Source organism: Bufo bufo, chromosome 3 (assembly GCF_905171765.1).
Source record: "Bufo bufo chromosome 3, aBufBuf1.1, whole genome shotgun sequence".
NCBI lineage: Eukaryota > Metazoa > Chordata > Amphibia > Anura > Bufonidae > Bufo > Bufo bufo.
In genome coordinates this window covers 384,504,431-384,525,544 of record NC_053391.1, presented here as the reverse complement: position 1 = coordinate 384,525,544, position 21,114 = coordinate 384,504,431, and the positions used below count along the sequence as shown (strand labels likewise).

At 43.5% G+C, this 21,114-nt stretch overlaps 1 long non-coding RNA gene across 1 annotated transcript; it reads right to left on the bottom strand.

The window, feature by feature from the left end:
• Window positions 1–3,017: 3,017 nt before the first annotated feature.
• Window positions 3,018–20,707, bottom strand: LOC120993432. Its single transcript, XR_005777257.1, has 3 exons — window positions 20,542–20,707; window positions 8,768–8,771; window positions 3,018–3,028 (listed from the first exon to the last, which is right to left on the bottom strand). It is a non-coding gene; the product is annotated as an uncharacterized LOC120993432 (long non-coding RNA).
• Window positions 20,708–21,114: the final 407 nt, after the last annotated feature.

Genomic DNA, 21,114 nt, shown 5'->3' with positions numbered 1-21,114 from the left:
GCCGGGGTTTGGAGACCCCTGACCTAGTGTATGTTCTTCTGTCTACGAAACATGTTTGTTTTCTGCAGCTTATTCTTTAGCATTTTTTGCCGCACTTCGAATTGGTGAAATTGCAGCAGAAAATAAACATTCTGGTCCTCCCCTAGTCATTTCCGACATATTAATTGTTAAAGAGCAATTTAAACTATTCATTAAAAGATCAAAGACTGATCAAATGGGAAAAGGTATTTGGCTTACACTGAATACAGTTTCTTCTAAGTCTATCTGTCCCTTTGAACACATGTCAAAGTGGATAAGTATAAGAGAGAAATTTTTTTGGGCTTTATTCACTCATGCCGATGGTTCCTATTTAACAAAATATCAATTTAACTTTGTTCTTCATAATTGTCTAGAAAGGTTAGGTTATATAAACCAAAACAATTCTGCACATTCTTTTCGTATAGGCGCAGCAAAATTTGCGGCAAAAATAGGTTTAGATAACTCTATTATAAAACGCATAGGTAGATGGAAGTCCAATTGTTTAAAATTGTATATTAGACCTAACCTTCTTATTTATTAATTTCAGGAACAAAACGGAGCATATGGATTTTAGGCGACGACCTCATTAGATGTGTAATGGAAAGATCCATTATCAGGAAATCCACAAAAAATTTGTGTTTTTCCGAGGAATTTTCTAATGAGTGGAGAGCAATTTCTAACCTCAGAATCTCCAATATTCTTCGTGAAGTTGATTATTTGTTTTCTAAATTTCACATTCCTGATTTAGTCATTCTGCACATTGGGTCTTACGATGTAGGAAAAATAAAAAAATTTGTTGGTCTACGAACTCCAGGAATTGATGTTCAAAATAAGACACTTACTCCATAACTCTGTTCTTGTTTTTTCGGACATTGTTCCCAAATTTGCATGGTCCCGTTCGGAACTGTCCTTCTTGGAAAAAATAAGAAAAAGAATCAATAAGAAAATGGAACTTTTTATGCAAAACATTGGTCATTTCTCTTACAGGCACATTGAACTTGAAGGTTTCTGAAGGGGGCTTTATCGTCCCGAGCTCGACCAACTCTTCAAAATATGATTGAGAGATATGTTACTTAATTGGTTGCGATGCTTTGTTGGTCACTTCGCTCGCAATTTGGCGCTTTGGGGGTTAAGTCACTCTCTGAGTGGACTGACGGTTATTGTTTTAATTAATTTGGTCGGTTAAAGGTTATTGTTTATTTGTTTGGTTAATACCTCAATAATTAATTTGAAATCGTAATAAGCATCACGGCCATTTAAGTACCAAAAATAAATAAAGTTCAACTTGTTTATTCTATCTATGTGTGATGGTCTTCTTATATTGATTAATGGTTGCTTATGACATCATGGAGCGAACCACATGTGCATAACTTGAGGGGAGCCATGATGTCATGGCAACCTCCACGTTATGGTATTCATTATAACATTCCTTACCTGATTATAAGCGTTTGGATTAATCCCAGGCACCAGCTTGATCTCGGGGTCTTCTTGACTGCTGATTGGTGATTCTCCCAACGGACATCCAGAACCTATAAAAGAAGGAAACATCATCACTGGCGCATTCACGTAAGTAAAATATTCTGATCCCTCCCTTTTATTTAGTCGCTTGCTTATTGACGGGGGTTAAGTCACTCTCTGAGTGGACTGACGGTTATTGTTTTGATTAATTTGGTCGGTTAAAGGTTATTGTTTATTTGTTTGGTTAACACCTCAATAATTAATTTGAAATCATAATAAACATCGCGGCCATTTAAGTACCAAAAATAAATAAAGTTCAACTTGTATATTCTATCAATGTGTGATGGTCTTCTTATATTTATTAATGGTTGCTTATGACATCATTGTTATCCAGCATCCAGACACAGGTGACATCTTTATTACACACCCCTGTCTCTGCCTGGACCATTTCCAGATGCTTAGAAGGAAATTTGTTGTCAAGGCATCCATTATGTGTCCTGCCATTTACAGCTAGCCACTGTCGCCTCTGTTTACAGTGGTGTCATTAACAAAAAATCTGGACTGCTACAGACTGGAACTGTATAGTCTTTAGCTGTTCTGTTTGGGATCTGACAATGGTCAGGATTGAGTATTGGAGGCCTTGTGGTGAGCTATTCAACCCTGCCTCTGCTGTGGAGCAACACAGTACCCCAACTGCTGATGTGATGATCTGGGGAGCCATCTCATGCGACTTTCAGTCACCCCTAATAGTGATACGAGGGACACTTACAGCTCAGCGATATGTGCAGGACATCCAGCCGGTCACCAGATTTATCACCAATCAATGGGACCAGCTTGGAAGCCAACTTCAGCAACCTAGACGTGTGCAGGATCTACAGGCCCAGCTGGATCATCTGTTGGCAAATGTGCCGCAGTATACCATATGGAACCTGTACGCTTCCATGCCCCGCCATATCTCATCTATTATCCAGGCTAGAGGTGGCCCAACAGGATTCTAGACCCTCCTTTCAATTGTACAGTTTTCCTTAATAAACATTTCCTTTCACTCTAATATTGTAATAACTTATATATATTATTACTAGACTTGAGCGAATTGACCTTCGGATCATAGATCCGAAGTTGATTCATTCAAATACTTTGACTTTAATGCTGTTTCTGTACAGCATTAAAATGTATTGGCTCTTCTCATCCGAAGTCGCTCGAGACTTCAGTGAATTCCCACTGTATTCCAATCCAAGTATTTAAAAACATTTTAAAATAGCAATCCGAAGTGAGCTTTGGTACCAAGGTACCAGCCAGTACCAAAGCCCACTTTGGATTGCTATTTTAAGATTGTTTTTAAATACGCAGATATGAATACAGTAGTAATTCTCTAAATGTTGTGCGACTTCGGGCAAAACGAACTTTGGCTACACAGAGCCAACACATTTTAATGCTGTACGGAAATAGCATTAAAATCAAAGTATTTGAACAAATTGACTTTGGATTCGAGCTTAATTATTACATAACTTACATATATCATTGCATTCATACATAGCAATTTTCATTAGAACTTTTCTTGGTGCATTATTTTTTTTTTGTCTGTTTTTTTGATTGGTTATCACTTGGGGAAAATCACCACAGTGTGTTGAGAAATATGGGTATTCTCTGAGCCGTATATTTTGCTGCATTTCCACGATTGTTTTTCCAAAAACAGATTGTTATTTAAAGGCCATGTGGGCAATTTTTTTTTATCATTGCATTTTACTAAAAATTATTTTTTTAATTTGTCTTTATTAAAAATATTCAACAGTTTTTCCACTGTAGCTTTCAGTTTCAGTGCAGTTCAGTTGCAGTGAATCTGTCAGGGAGCTGCTCTGATGGCTTGTTCTGCAGCCCTTATCTCTGAACTTCTGACAGCCTATAGAGACTTATTATAGCTAAATTCTTATTTTACTGATGGATTCAGTGTGAGGTAGGAAGCAATAGTCTGTAGATGCCTTGAAACTGAAAGCTGGAGAGGAAAAACGGTTGAAAATGTTTAATAAAGACAAAATAAAAAAAAAGATTTTTATCCTAAAATGAGCAAAATTCAACCTTTAGGCCTCTTTCACACTACCGTAAGGCTATTTCAGCTATTCCGTTGTTCCGTTTTTTGTTTCCGTTGTGTTTCCGTTTCGGTTCCGTTTTTCCGTATGGCATATACAGTATACAGTAATTATATAGAACAAATTGGGCTGGGCATACAATTTTCAATAGATGGTTCCGCAAAAAACGGAATGGATATGGAAGGCATACGGATGCATTTCCGTATGCATTCAGTTTTTTTTTGCAGACCCATTGACTTTAATGGAGCCACGGAATGTGATTGTCAAGGATGGTGTACAGGAAACAAGACAATACAATATAAACAATGACTCACTGGATCCACAACTAAGGAACAAAAGGGAGACCCCTGCATGAGACCTGCCGCTCTCCCTTATTGCTCAGCCTATGCGACCACCCCAAAGGTGGATGGGCGCATATCCACGTACCTCGACTATCTTACACCTGAAGACCCTACAATAGTGAGGGGACACGACCACCGGCTCCCTACACAGACACGGAGGGAGTCAGGGTCACCTGGATCCAGAAAACAGAAAATCATAAATACATAAACAGCACTTATCTTGCAGACGACTGGGGACTGTGGACTGGAAACTAGGAACAGCATGCACACACACTCCAGGAAGTTGTATAAGCCGCACACTACTGCATTCTGGGGAGGAACTTAAAGGGCAGCAATCAGTCCAACTGCATGACAGCTGAGATAGACTAACGAGATGAGGAACTAAACCAAAACAAAGAAATTCAAGGAGGAGGATCTGAAAGGCTCCTGTCAGAGCTTCTCAGCTGTCTGGCTGTGACAGTACCCCTCCCTCTACGAGTGGACTCCGGACACTCAGAGCCCACCTTCTCAGGATGGGACCTATGGAAAGCCCTGATGAGACGAGAGGCCTTAATGTCCGTCACTGGGACCCACATCCTCTCCTCAGGACCATAACCCTCCCAATGAATGAGGTACTGGAGGGAACCGCAGACAAGACGAGAATCCACAATCCTAGAGACCTGAAATTCAAGATTTCCATCAACCATAATCGGAGGAGGAGGCAAAGGCGAGGGTACAATAGGTTGAACATAAGGTTTCAATAAGGACTTATGAAAAACATTATGGATCTTCCAAGTCTGAGGAAGATCAAGACGGTAGGCAACAGGATTGATGACAGACAGGATCTTGTAAGGCCCAATAAACCTAGGACCCAACTTCCAGGAGGGAACCTTCAATTTGATATTCTTGGTAGACAACCACACCAGATCACCAACATTCAGGTCCGGACCAGGCACACGTCTCTTATCTGCCACACGCTTATATCTCTCACTCATGCTCTTTAGATTATCCTGAATCTTTTGCCAAATAGATGACAAAGACGAGGAGAATCTGTCCTCATCAGGTAAACCAGAAGACCCCTCTCCCAAGAAAGTCCCAAACTGCGGATGAAACCCATATGCACCAAAAAATGGTTACTTATCAGAGGACTCCTGACGACGGTTATTTAAAGCAAACTCAGCAAGGGACAAAAAAGAACACCAATCCTTCTGATTCTCCGCCACAAAACTGCGCAGATATGTCTCCAGATTCTGATTGACGCGTTCCGTCTGGCCATTCGACTGCGGGTGGAAAGCAGAAGAGAATGACAACCGAACCCCCAAGCGAGAACAGAAAGCCTTCCAGAATCTGGAAACAAACTGCGTGCCCCTATCAGAGACTATGTCTGAAGGAATACCATGCAATTTGACAATGTGGTCAATAAATGCCTGCGCCAGCGTCTTAGCATTGGGCAAACCAGAAAAAGGGATAAAATGCACCATTTTGCTAAAACGGTCCACCACCACCAGAATCACAGTCTTCCCCGAGGAACGAGGCAAGTCCGTTATGAAGTCCATGGACAGATGTGTCCAAGGACGGGAAGGAATGGGCAAAGGGAGGAGAGGACCTGATGGCCGTGAATGAGGGACTTTGGCACGAGCGCAAGTCTCGCAAGCTGCCACAAAACCCTCAACCGACTTACGAAGCGCAGGCCACCAGAATCTCCGAGCGATGAGATCCAGTGTGGCTCTTGCCCCCGGGTGCCCAGCAAGGACCGTATCGTGGTGTTCTTTAAAAATCTTGTGTCTCAAAGCGAGAGGCACAAACAACCTCCCAGGAGGACAAAGATCAGGAGCTTCTGACTGGGCTGCCTGCACATCTGCCTCCAATTCAGGAAAAAGAGCAGAAACCACCACACCTTCAGCCAAAATGGGACCCGGGTCTTCAAAATTCCCACCTCCCGGAAAACAGCGTGACAGGGCATCTGCCTTCACATTCTTAACCCCAGGGCAGAACGTGACAACAAAATTAAACCTTGAAAAGAACAAAGACCATCTGGCCTGTCTCGGGTTCAGACGCTTGGCTGACTCCAAGTAGGCCAGATTTTTATGGTCAGTAAACACGGTAATAGGGTGTCTGGCTCCCTCTAGCCAATGGCGCCATTCCTCAAAAGCCAACTTGATGGCCAACAATTCCCTATCTCCCACATCATAATTTCTCTCTGCGGAGGAGAGTTTCTTTGAGAAAAAGGCACATGGTTGCCATTTGGCAGGAGAGGAACCCTGAGACAAGACCGCACCCACCCCTACCTCAGAAGCATCAACCTCAACTATGAAGGGTAACGAAATATCAGGTTGTACCAGGATGGGAGCAGAAGCAAAACTCTCCTTGATATTAGAAAAGGCCTTACGCGCCTCTACCGACCAGGAAGAAAAATCTACCCCCTTTCTGGTCATATCAGTGAGTGGTTTAACAACAGAGGAATAATTCAAAATAAATTTCCTGTAATAATTGGCAAAGCCCAAAAAACGCATCAGCGCCTTCTGATTCTCAGGAGCTCCCACTCAAGCACAGCGCGGACCTTCTCGGGGTCCATGCGAAAACAGAAGCGGAGAGAAGAAACCCAGAAATTGAATTTCTGGAACTGCAAACACACATTTTTCCAGTTTTGCGTATAATTTATTCTCCCGCAGAATGAGCAAGACCTGACGTAAGTGGTTCCTTATGAGTCTTGAAATCAGGAGAAAAAAATCGAAATGTCATTCAAATACACTAATACAAATTTTCCCATTAAATGATAAAAAATGCTGTTCCGAAATGCTGAAAAACGGCTGGGCATTCATCAAACCAAAAGGCATAACCAAATCTCAAAATGGCCCTCAGGGGTATTGAAAGCCGTCTTCCATTCGTCTCCTTCTCTGACCCTGACCAGGTTGTATGCCCCTCTTAGGTCTAATTTGGAAAAGACTTTAGCCCCAACAACCTGGTTAACAGGTCCGGGATCAGAGGAAGCGGATAAGGATCACGAATAGTGATACTGTTCAGCTCCCTGAAATCCAGACAAGGTCTTAAAGAACCATTTTTTTTCTTAACAAAGAAAAAGCCAGCGGCAACAGGTGACTTTGAGGGTCGTATGTGTCCTTTTCTCAGACTCTCAGAGATATAAGCACGCATAGCGACCCTCTCAGGTTGGGAGAGATTGTATAAACGAGATTTAGGCAGCTTGGCGCCTGGGATGAGATTAATAGGGCAATCATACTCCCTGTGCGGAGGCAAATCCTGAACTCCACTCTCAGAGAAGACATCCGAAAATTCTGAGAGGAAAGGTGGTACAGTCTTAGTAGAAACCTCAGAAACAGATGTTATGAGGCAATTCTCTCTGCAAAAGTCACTCCAACCATTTATTTGCCTCGCTTGCCAATCAATGGTGGGGTTATGTTTAGTGAGCCAGGGTAGTCCCAACACTAGAGGAGTAGGCAAACCGCTAAGGACAAAACATGACACATCCTCAACATGAGCATCACTCACAATTAAACGGATATTGTGAACTATGCCCTTTAATGATTTCTGAGAAAGTGGAGCGGAATCAATAGCAAAAACAGGAATATCCTTTCCCAAAGTGCATATCTGGAAACCATGAGTTATTGCAAATTGATTATCAATGAGATTGACAGCTGCTCCACTATCCACAAAAATCTCACAAAAAATGCTCTTGCTCTCTAGCGCCACCCTAGCAGGTAGGACAAAACGGGAACTACAAGCAAACGGAAAACCTTCAATTTCCGCCTCAACCCTGCCAATAGTAACAGACGGAACATTTTTAAAAGATTTTTTCCTTTTTGTCTCTTTATTACTCCCAGAAAACTGCCTGAATCTCCTAGAGGGACAAACATTTGCCAAATGATTTATACCTCCACAACAAAAACAAACCCTCCCATGCGGGCTGAATCTTCTATTGTCTGAGGCAATCAACCCCAGCTGCATGGGTTCTGCTCAGAAGGGCTGACCAGCGACTGAGACCCCTGCGCACAGAATGAGACCGCTGCACTGTCCCGGGACTGAGTATGACAGGAAGGAGAGATCTCTCCTCTCTCACTAAGACGCCTGTCAATACGAACGGCCTGAGACTAGCAGAGTCCAAGGAGGTAGGTCTCTCATGAAAGGCAAATGCATCTTTCAATCCCTCTGAAAGACCCTGGCAAAATTGACTTCGGAGTGCAGCATCATTCCAACCAGTATCAGCTGCCCATCTCCGAAATTCTGAGCAGTATATCTCTGCGGATTGTTTACCCTGGCATAACAGACGTAGTCTAGACTCAGCCAGAGCAATACGATCCGGATCATCATATATCTGACCCAGGGCTAAAAAGAATTCATCCACTGAGCGGAGGGGCCGTGCCCCCTCCGGTAGCGAAAAGGCCCAAGACTGAGCGTTACCCCTGAGCAGCGATAAAATGATCCCCACCCTCCGTTCTTCATCACCAGAGGAATGGGGAAGAAGGCGAAAATGGAGTTTGCAAGCCTCTTTAAAACGCACAAAATTCTCACTACCCCCAGAGAACGTATCCGGGAGCGAGATCTTAGGCTCAGCACAAACTCCATGAACGCAAGCTGAAACCGGTCCACTTGAAACTGAGAAAAAATCCTACGGAGATCAGCTACCTCCAATGAAAGACCCTGGAGGCGTTCAAGCCAAAAGTGAAACCGGATCCATGCTTGAGACGGTTTTTGGCGGCTTATAATGTCAAGGATGGTGTACAGGAAACAAGACAATACAATATAAACAATGACTCAGCTGGATCCACAAATAAGGAACAAAAGGGAGACCCCTGCATGAGACCTGCCGCTCTCCCGGATGGCCTCAGCCTATGCGACCACCCCAAAGGTGGATGGGCGCATATCCACGTACCTCGACTATCTTACACCTGAAGACCCTACAATAGTGAGGGGACACGACCACCGGCTCCCTACACAGACACGGAGGGAGTCAGGGTCACCTGGATCCAGAAAACAGAAAATCATAAATACATAAACAGCACTTATCTTGCAGACGACTGGGGACTGTGGACTGTGGACTGTGGACTGGGAACTAGGAACAGCATGCACACACACTCCAGGAAGTTGTATAAGCCGCACACTACTGCGATTCTGGGGAGGAACTTAGAAGGGCAGCAATGCAGTCCAACTGCATGACAGCTGAGATAGACTAACGAGATGAGGAACTAAACCAAAACAAAGAAATTCAAGAGGAGGATCTGAAAGGCTCCGGTCAGAGCTTCTCAGCTGTCTGGCTGTGACAGTGATTTGCGGGGGCCAAATATAGGACATGTTCTATCTTTGCACTGAACGGAGATACGGAAACACGGAAATGGAATGCATACGGAGTACATTCCGTTTTTTTTTTGCGGACTCATGGAAATGAATGGTTCCGTATACGGATCGTATACAGGACACAAAAAATGGCCCGCAAAATTAAAAAAAAAAACGGTAGTGTGAAAGAGGCCTTACGTAAGACTATAAAAACTCTCACTACAAAAAGACCCAGTGTAGATGTAGCCTAAGAAATGAAAACACAAACATGTAGAACACCAATGCCAAAGGTACTTGACTGTTGCTACCTCTCATGAATGGTTATATATTAGCAAAAATACACCAAAGTGTATCATATGGGTAGAGCCACAGGTTTCCGGAGTGCAGTTTTGGAAGCCAAAATCCGGAATGGGTCCTAAATGGAGAGAAAATATAAAGACAGATACACCATCTTCTCTGTTTTTTATTTTATTTATTCCTGGTTTTGGCTTCACAAACGTGCATCAGGAAACCTATGTGGCTGCACTGTACGTGTAGCATAAAGTGTATGGTCTTAATCACATGCAATGAATCAAATACATTTGTTCATAGATAGATGCAACGGATCCGTTTGTCTTTACTATGAAAGTCAATGGAGACGGATCCGTTTGAAAATGAGCCATACTGTGTCAACTTCAAACGGATCCGTCGCCCCATTGACTTACATTGTAAGTCTGGACGGATCCGTTTGCCTCCGCACGGCCAGGCGGACACCTGAACGCTGCAAGCTGCGTTCAGGTGTCCGCCTGCTGAGCGGAGCGGAGGACAAACGGAGCCAGACTGATGCATTCTGAGCGGATCCGCATCCATTCAGAATGCATTAGGGCTGGACGGATCCGTTCGGGGCCGCTTGTGAGCCCCTTCAAACGGAACTCACAAGCGGAGCCCCGAACGCTAGTGTGAAAGTAGCCTAATGTATGCAGTTACAAGTCTCAGGTTTCCCTTAGGCCTCTCAAGCCCCTATAATGTGATGGTCAGACCACAGATTCCCAGCGTTGTCCCACAGTCTCCAAGCACCTGTCCTGTAGAAGAGATCCGTCAGTGTCATAGATCACCTCTGCTTTATATTTTTCCTCCTGTGCCAACCTCTAATGACAGAGCTCAGCACAGAAAAAGTAAGTTTCAGAGTTAGAATGAATTTATACGCAGAAGTTTCTTTGACTGTTCCATTCATCTGAATTGGGCTTGCAGAAATGAATGTGCGCGTCAGCAAAATAACCCATTTCAGATGTATGGAACTGATTTTGATTCCCAGAAATTTCTACAAGTTGCTGGGAACTGGAACTTAGCTGGATAAACTCTGTTAGTATTTTAAGGGCACTGTGTCTGTTCTGCCAACCTCTAGCAGAACCCAGCTAATGGCTCTTTAGACCACAGATTGAATATTGGCATTTAATGTTAGCATTTATTCTGAAATACTGCCGCAGAATCATGAACATGCATACGTTTTAAATCTGTTGTGAGAGTCCATGAAAACTGTGGCTGGAGACAATTTCCATATTCATTATCTGCGACCACATTCCTGTATTTCAGTTCCATATTTGGAAGGTCCTGAATAATGATCTAAGGTAAAGGCAGCTATGCTTGTATGAATTCACCCCATTGAAATTAATAGAACCTTAAAAACACAGCCCCTTATTTTCCATTTTAAATATATGAGATAGTATTTGAAAGTTCAACCATGGCACGGTAGTTGACTCTCATATCCATAGAGCAATTCCAGCATGAAGATAAATATTGCTGTCCAAATATACCCAAAGAGACTTTTGGCAATGAGGTTCCTACAGTCAGGTCCATAAATATTGGGACATCGACACAATTCTAAAATTTTTGGCTCTATACACCACCACAATGGATTTGAAATGAAACAAACAAGATGTGTTTTAACAGCAGACTGTCAGCTTTAATTTGAGGATATTTACATCCAAATCAGGTGAACGATGTAGGAATTACAACAGTTTTCATACGTGCCTCCCACTTGCTAAGGGGCCAAAAGTATTGGGACAATTGACTTCTCAGCTGTTCCATGGCCAGGTGTGTGTTATTCCCTCATTATTTCAATTCCAATGAGCAGATAAAAGGTCCAGAGTTCATTTCAAGTGTGCTATTTGCATTTGGAATCTGTTGCTGTCAACTCTCAAGAGGATATCCAAAGAGCTGTCACTATTAGTGAAGCAAGCCATCATTAGGCTGAAAAAACAAAACAAACCCATCAGAGAGATGGCAAAAACATTAGGCATGGCCAAAACAACTGTTTGGAACATTCTTAAAAAGAAGGAACGCACAGGTGAGCTCAGCAACACCAAAAGACCCAGAAGACTACGGAAAACAACTGTGGTGAATGAACAAAGAATTCTTTCCCTGGTGAAGAAAACACCCTTTACAACAGTTGGCCAGATCAAGAACACTCTCTAGGAGGTAGGTGTAAGTGTGTCAAAGTCAACAATCAAGAGAAGACTTCACCAGAGTGAATACAGAGGGTTCACCACAAGATGTAAACCATTGGTGAGCCTCAAAAACAGGAAGGCCAGATTAGAGTTTGCCAAATGACATCTAAAAAAGCCTTCACAGTTCTGGAACAACATCCTATGGACAGATGAGACCAAGATCAACTTGTACTAGAGTGATAAGAAGAGAAGAGTATGGAGAAGGAAAGGAACTGCTCATGATCCTAAGCATACCACCTCATCAGTGAAGCATGGTGGTGGTAGTGTCATGGCGTGGGGATGTATGGCTGTCAATGGAACTGGTTCTCTTGTATTTATTGATGATGTGACTGCTGACAAAAGCAGCAGGATGAATTCTGATGTGTTTCAGGCAATATTATCTACTCATATTCAGCCAAATGCTTCAGAACTCATTGGACGATGCTTCACAGTGCAGATGGACAATGACCCAAAGCATACTACAAAAGCAACCAAAGAGTTTTTTAAGGGAAAGAAGTGGAATGTTATGCAATGGCCAAGTCAGTCACCTGACCTGAATCCGATTGAGCATGCATTTCACTTGCTGAAGACAAAACTGAAGGGAAAATGCCCCAAGAATAAGCAGGAACTAAAGACAGTTGCAGTAGAGGCCTGGCAGAGCATCACCAGGGATGAAACCCAGCGTCTGGTGATGTCTATGCGTTCCAGACTTCAGGCTGTAATTGACTGCAAAGGATTTGCAACCAAGTATTAAGAAGTGAAAGTTTGATTTATGATTATTATTATGTCCCATTACTTTTGGTCCCTTAACAAGTGGGAGGCGCATATGCAAACTGTTGTAATTCCTACACCGTTCACCTGATTTGGAAGTAAATACCCTCAAATTAAAGCTGACAGTCTGTAGTTAAAGCACATCTTGTTTGTTTCATTTCAAATCCATTGTGGTGGTGTATAGAGCCAAAAATGTTAGAATTGTGTCGATGTCCCAATATTTATGGACCTGACTGTATATTCTTAGTATTCTGTTCCTATCATGTAGCTCCTCATCAACACCACCCACTGGACAGTCACATCAATTACAGCTGTAGGTGGTGTAGGGTCATTGATGACTTCCGCCGTTGAATTAGAAATGAGTCACACTTTCCTATTCTGTCAGCATTGCATACTATACCTACACAAAGACCCCACACAGTCCTAACATGGTCAATCCCAGATTAAATGGTGTAATTTGCTTTTCTAATCAGGAGATCTGGTCCATTGGACAGAGTATAAAAGATGAGTTCAGGTTTCTGTATTATAAGATTTCCTGCCATTCACTCTGTTTGTAACCCCAGGCAGTGACATCTACTCCCCAGGTCTCAGTTTACTTAGACATAATTGGGAGAATGTTAACCTCATCTGACCTAAGATTACAGCATTATGCAGCATATAGGCACTTAATAATACATACAGTAAATGCCCATTAATGATCTTAATTCTTAGATTTTACTTTAAAGTAACTTAAATACTGGGATTTTACTCTCTAATACATCTTGTAGGTTGGTAAGAGGCTGTGGACTGGAGTCAGCAGGAGACTAGCAAGGGACAACTGGGGAGGCTGTCAGAGAGGGGGAGATTGCAGACTAAGAGTGCTGTACTGAACAGCCTAAACACTTACTGGACAGGAAAGCCTGCAGACTGCTACTGAGGTGTCAAGGTTAGCAGTAAGGAGACAAAATGAAGAGGGGAGCCAGGCTGGGAACGAGAAATGAGAGGGAGCCAGATTGAGAACCAGGAATGAGATTGGGAACCATGCCTAGAAACCAAGCATAAGAAGGAGAAGTATGTTGGAGATCAGGTATTAGAGGAGGATCTATGTTGGGGACTATAGGAATAAAAGAGGAGCCATGCTGGAGACCAAGAATTAGGGTGTTGCCATTCTGGGGACCAAAAATCATGGGGCCATCTTAAACTGAGAAAAGGAGGGAATGACTGAAAATGACTAAGTGTGGACTGGGGTGGGTTGCCTGTTTCAGTACCATAGCTCTTTACACTGCGTGCAGAAATATTAGGCAAATGAGTATTTTGACCACATCATCCTCTTTATGCATGTTGTCTTACTCCAAGCTGTATAGGCTCGAAAGCCTACTACCAATTAAGCATATTAGGTGATGTGCATCTCTGTAATGAGAAGGGGTGTGGTCTAATGACATCAACACCCTATATTAGGTGTGCATAATTATTAGGCAACTTCCTTTCCTTTGGCAAAATGGGTCAAAAGAACGACTTGACAGGCTCAGAAAAGTCAAAAATAGTGAGATATCTTGCAGAGGGATGCAGCACTCTTAAAATTGCAAAGCTTCTGAAGCGTGATCATCGAACAATCAAGCGTTTCATTCAAAATAGTCAACAGGGTCGCAAGAAGCGTGTGGAAAAACCAAGGAGCAAAATAACTGCCCATGAACTGAGAAAAGTCAAGCGTGCAGCTGCCAAGATGCCACTTGCCACCAGTTCGGCCATATTTCAGAGCTGCAACATCACTGGAGTGCCCAAAAGCACAAGGTGTGCAATACTCAGAGACATGGCCAAGGTAAGAAAGGCAGAAAGACGACCACCACTGAACAAGACACACAAGCTGAAACGTCAAGACTGATTTTTCTAAGGTTTTATGGACTGATGAAATGAGAGTGAGTCTTGATGGGCAAGATGGATGGGCCCGTGGCTGGATTGGTAAAGGCCAGAGAGCTCCAGTCCGACTCAGACGCCAGCAAGGTGGAGGTGGAGTACTGGTTTGGGCTGGTATCATCAAAGATGAGCTTGTGGGGCCTTTTCGGGTTGAGGATGGAGTCAAGCTCAACTCCCAGTCCTACTGCCAGTTTCTGGAAGACACCTTCTTCAAGCAGTGGTACAGGAAGAAGTCTGCATCCTTCAAGAAAAACATGATTTTCATGCAGGACAATGCTCCATCACACGCGTCCAAGTACTCCACAGCGTGGCTGGCAAGAAAGGGTATAAAAGAAGAAAATCTAATGACATGGCCTCCTTGTTATCCTGATCTGAACCCCATTGAGAACCTGTGGTCCATCATCAAATGTGAGATTTACAAGGAGGGAAAACAGTACACCTCTCTGAACAGTGTCTGGGAGGCTGTGGTTGCTGCTGCACGCAATGTTGATGGTGAACAGATCAAAACACTGACAGAATCCATGGATGGCAGGCTTTTGAGTGTCCTTGCAAAGAAAGGTGGCTATATTGGTCACTGATTTGTTTTTGTTTTGTTTTTGAATGTCAGAAATGTATATTTGTGAATGTTGAGATGTTATATTGGTTTCACTGGTAAAAATAAATAATTGAAATGGGTATATATTTGTTTTTTGTTAAGTTGCCTAATAATTATGCACAGTAATAGTCACCTGCACACATAGATATCCCCCTAAAATAGCTAAAACTAAAAACAAACTAAAAACTACTTCCAAAAATATTCAGCTTTGATATTAATGAGTTTTTTGGGTTCATTGAGAACATGGTTGTTGTTCAATAATAAAATTAATCCTCAAAAATACAACTTGCCTAATAATTCTGCACTCCCTGTATTATTCCATGTCTGGACCTGGTTCTGTGTGATATGCTGATGTGATGCCAAGCATAAACTACATGATCTTGGAGTCCATTTACACAGTTACCTTACTTTTACAGTGCATTGGTTTGCAGATGTGTAATACAATAGATGCATAGCAGAAGGAGAAATATATAGAGTAGGTTCCCACCCAAAATAGGTTACTTTGCCGTGGTAGATGGGCAAAAATGATTTTGATCAAAACCTATCTGCTAAGCACCTCATATTCATTTTATATAGAGAATATAGTATTAATTAATATATTCAATGTTTGTAGAGTGCTGCTGCATTGTGTTTGCTTTTACTGACTTTTAGTATGCAATTCACATTTATTGAGACTCCAGTGCTCTTGGTATCAATTACAGTTTCTTAAAGGGGTTCTAAACCTTGGGGAGAGGGCTGGAATTCAGGTTGGCAAACCCTCCTCATTGGAAGACCTGCGAAGAGAAGCCTACTTACCTGCTTCCCAGTGCTGGCTCCCAGCTCCTTCTCTCCATGGCTTCGGCCTCTTCGCTTGGCTCCCATGATGTATGCTTCCATTTTGATAATGCTGAGACCAGCAACCTGCTCCCTTTGCGTCATGTCAAATGGTCAGGTGATGCAGGGGGGGGGGGGCAGGTCGCTGCTGCGGCCAGAAATTGGCTGCACCCGTGTCAAAACAGAAGTTTACATATTGGGAGCCGAGAGAGGCTGAGGCCAGGGAGAGAAGGAGCTGGGAGCCAGTATGCTTCCCTTTGCAGATCTGCCAAAGAAGGGGGGGTTTATCCCCCCCCCCCAAAGGTACATAACCCCTTTAATTTGTGTTAGAAGTTTACAAATGTCTTACAATGAGAAAAAGTCACTCCTCCTGGTGCCACCATGCCCCCACTGCCACCAAATAGTATTTAAAAAAGTATTGGTGGCAACCACATTGCTAGGGTGAAGGACTAGTGCTTGGCAAGTAAGATGTCTTTATTTGAATAGTATAGTGGGTAACTACACTGGTGTCTAAAGGATCCTTGAAAACCAGAATAGACACCTACTGACCGAGATGTCCCACTTGTCCTGTTGGTGTGCCTAAGACCAAGACACTCAGCAGAGCCTGGTGCACAGAGTAAGGAGCTGCATAGCCTTCATGCATTGGTATACAGGCTCTTTTGTACTCTGTATGCACAAAGATAGTCAAATATGGAATGCTATAATTTTTTTTGCCCAGTGAGGTACAGGAGATGCCTCACAGACTCCTATTGCAGCCTCATCTACACGAGACCTAAAGCTGCTCATCTTATTCCCATTAATGTCAGCAAATCCTCACTTTTTCATATAGGAAGGCATGAGGACAGCCATATATGTGCAGTGGATGTGACGAGATGCATGCTATATTTTCTGTAAGCCCCACATAATGGCTTGCTGACAGGAGAAACCCTTCCCTAATATAGGAAGACAGGATGAAGTATTCCCAAACATCTCTCCTTTAAATAGCTATTGCACAGTTGCCACTTGATGCAGATAGGGTTGGAAGACAGGTGCAAACTAGAGATAATGAAGATATTCTAGAACCCACAGTATGAGCAGCGGTCCAGACTGACCATTTGTTCACAGCCGGCAAAGTTCAGACTATCCTATGGCTAAACATTCTAAACCTAATCATATGGCTACATACATACATTCATTTACAGTCTATTTTCTTCTTCTTGCCCTCTCAAAGCTACAGAAGAACCATCCATAGTAGGCTGTAGAATGAAAGAGCTAATATCTCACTTAAGGGATTAAAAGTGTACACTCTTTATTTTCCCACACGGATCAGGTGTCAGATTTGTCCTGTAGGCATTCCACGTATCTGCAATCTAAAGAGCTCCTTTGCTTAATTACAGTGGTAAAGGTTGGGATTTGACTATGGCGGGTGTGTGGTACCTGACCAGCGATAAATGAGGTAATAGTTCCTGCGGTCTCTTTCATCATTCCTTGTATAATGAGATCTAACAGCTTTTCATATCAGGCAGACAGAATTTACAGGGTTAAATAAAAAATCCCTCTTTAGTTACCATCTTGGACACATCCTTTCAGTTTGAAAAAAGTGACATCTTTAATTTTTGCTAAAGTGCTGGTTCTTGGAGAATTAATTGGACACTTGAAAATCACCAGGGGTTGGAAGAGTCACATGAACTATAGGTCTCTAATGCTGGGAAACCTTCCAACTAAGCCATGTTATCTGGGCACTGAACATGGTATTATTAGGGTTGGCCACACCAAGTGAAATCACTAGAAATGGACTTTTGGGCGGCATTGCTGCAGGAATCGCAGAGGCTCTTCCACTGCTTTCAGCCTCTGCATTGCAAAGGTTTAAAGCCATGGTTACAACCCGCATCATAAATAGACATGGTGCGAAAGGAAAAACCTCAGCCAAAGTCAGCTTATGTTCCGAGTGGATATTTCTGAAATATCATCATCCATTTTGCTGATATTGTAAACGATTTGGATTTTCTGCAAGCTATTCCGTTGCAGAGAATCCACTGCATTTACACCAGTTGTGGCTCTACCACGTTATTCCCACTTTATAAAGAGATGGCTTTTCACTAGAATAGGCTATTATTTATGATCACGGGGAACTATTTCTGGGACCGATCCTGAGAATAAAGTTTTTTTTCCCCCTAGATAGGGGTTCCCCAGCCACTCGCTGGGAGGGAAACTGCAGTATGGCCCAATTCAAGTTAATAGAGCCACAATTTGGCTTGCTACACAGCTAACAGCCGGGAACACCATGGGGTAGGGGAGACTAGAAGTAGATGTAGTGCTAAATCAGTGCTGCTGTCCCTTTATGTCAGGATTTAAGGGAATTCTAGAGGTCGGTTCCCCATTGATTTGTACCTAGTGATATACCATGACTTTTTCAGTAGAGATGGCCTTGCGGTTCGCTCGGCGGTCGTTTTGCGGCGAACTTTACTCGGGCGAACATGTGGCAATGTCGCCAGCGCCATATTCTATCTATTACATTGTGAGGAACTTTGACCCATCAGGTGGTACAGGCAGTGGCGACTCTAGGAACAATATATAGGGGGGGGGGCACAAAGATACCACAGTCAAAAATGGGGGGGCAAAAGCAAAATAAGTATATATAAATAAGATTACAAAATACGAGAGAATTGCGGTATGCAGGGATACATTTATAATAAAGCAATTTACTTACAAAAGAAGCTATTCAGTCGTCTGCTGTGCCGTCCTCTGCTTGCTTCCGCGGATTCTTTCTGTCTCTCGTCAGTGCGCAGGCGTACTGTTATGGTGGCTCTGTGGAAGACACACTGTTATGGGGGCATCTGTGGATGACACTTATTGTGCCTCTCATTAGCCCCCATTATGCCTCTCATTACTCCCATATCAGCCCCCATGCCTCTCATTAGCCCCCATATCAGCCCTTATGCCTCATTAGCTCCCATTATAAGCCCTTATGCCTCATTAGCCCCCATTATAAGCCCTTATGCCTCATTAGCCCCCATTATTCCTCTTATTAGCCCCCATTATGCCTCTTATCACCCCCATATCAGCCCCCATGCCTCTCATTAGCCCCATATCAGCCCTTATGCCTCATTAGCCCCATTATAAGCCCTTATGCCTCATTAGCCCCCATTATGCCTCTTATCACCCCTATATCAGCCCCCATGCCTCTCATTAGCCCCATATCAGCCCTTATGCCTCATTAGCCCCATTATAAGCCCTTATGCCTCATTAGCCCCTATTATGCCTCTTATTAGCCCCCATTATGCCTCTCATCACCCCCATATCAGCCCTGATGCCTCATTAGCCCCCATTATAAGCCCTTATGCCTCATTAGCCCCCATTATGCCTCTTATTAGCCCCCATATGCCTAATTAGCTCACATATGCCTCATTAGCCCCCATTGTGTCTCTAATTAGCCCCCATGATGCCTCTCATTAGCCCCCATTATGCCTCTCATTAGCCCCTATTATGCCTCTTATTAGCACCCATATGCCTCATTAGCCCCCATATGCCTCATTAGCTCCCATTGTGTCTCTAATTAGCCCCCATGATGCCTCTCATTAGCCCCCATTATGCATCATTAGCCCCCATTATGCATCATTAGCCCCCATATGCCTCATTAGCCCCATATGCCTCATTAGCCCCCATATGCCTCTAATTAGCCCCCATATGACTCCAATTAGCCCCCATATGCCTCCAATTAGCCCCCATTATGCCTCTCATGATTAGCCCCTATTATGCCCCCAGCAGCCACATTTTTTATAAAATAAAAAGCCACTTTCCTCTCCTGCTCCTAGACACCGCCTGCAATTTTCTCTCTCCTCAATCGACTGTGCTCTGAACTGGCACGCACAGCGTGAGGTCACAGAGCGCCCTCACGCTGTGCGCAGCCTTGCACAGCCGACAGCCGAGGACCAGGAAGTGGTAAGTACAGAGCGTTCACCACTTCCTGGTTCTTCGGTACTAATGAGCGCTTCCATAATAGAAGCGCTCATTAGTATTCACCTGGGGGAATCAGCGGGGGGGCACCCGGGGGGGCAAAGAACAACATAGGGGGGGGGGCGATTGCCCCTGCTCGCCCCCTCTAGCGACGCCACTAGGTACATGACAGCCAATTGAGACGTTTCAGTACATGTACATACCCCTATTGCTGGCTTTATCCTTGGGTAGGGAAAACTTCCTCTGGTATATATCTTCTTGCTGTAAATATCCTTCTGCCCTTCAGCTTTCTATTTGGCTGGATAAAAGTGGCTCTGCACTGTACTTTTAAAGGTGCTAGATATCCTCAGGAGGTAGCTTCTTCTCCTGGTGGCAAGCTAGGAGCCTGGGCTATCTAGCTGCATGCCAGAAGCTGCTTTCCAGCTTTCTTCTGGTTAAAGTGCACACTGGCTTCTGACCACTCACCCTCTCTCTAGACTGGACCTGACTATATATACTAGGGGGTTCCCTAGCTTCCTCTACTGCCTAGGAGGAGGAACTACACCCCTAACAGGCCTGGTACACAGGAGACAATATGAAAATACACATTACAATACAATATAAAATACCATAACCATGTTCCACAGGAGGTGGAGAACAACGTGACCCAATTGACCCTTGAGTAGTGCCCACCCTTATGTAGTGGGACACTTTATCAATAGGTGTGACTAAGGCTACTTCTAAGTCTAAGTCTAAGTGTAAGTCAAACGGATCCGTCCTGACTTACATTGAAAGTCAATGGGGAATGGATCCGTTTACAATTGCACCAATATTGTGTCAATGTAAACGGATCCATCCCCATTGACTTACATTGTAAGTCAGGACGGATCCGTTTGGCTCCGCATTGCCAGGCAGACACCAAAACGCTGCCAGCGGCGGTTTGGTGTCCACCTTCAGAGCGGAATGGAAGCGGAACAGAGCCAAACTGATGCATTCTGAACGGATCCTTATCCATTCAGAATGCATTGGGGCTAAACTGATCCGTTTGGGGCCGCTTGTGAGAGCCTTGAAACTGATCTCACAGGCGGACCCAGAAACGGCAGTGTGAAAGTAGCCTTACTGAGGGGTGTAATATACTTATAATATACTTTCTAACATAGAAAGTATATTTTAGTGCAATTGTATTGTACAGCAGTTGTGTGCGGTTCTGCTGCGATACAGCAGTTACACAGAGTGCCAAACGCTATTGGAACAAATCATTTGTACTGGTGTGATATACCAGTTGCCCCCCCCCCCCCCCAAAAAAAACACAGATTGAAGTAGGGGTGTGATATACCAATAATATACTTTCTATATAGTGCATTTGGGTAGTGCAGCATTTGTTTGCGTTTTTTTTTGCGTTACTGCAGCTACACAGAGTGACAAACTCCATTGGAACAAATAATTTCTACTGGTGTGATATACCAGTTGCCCCCCAAAAAACTGATTGA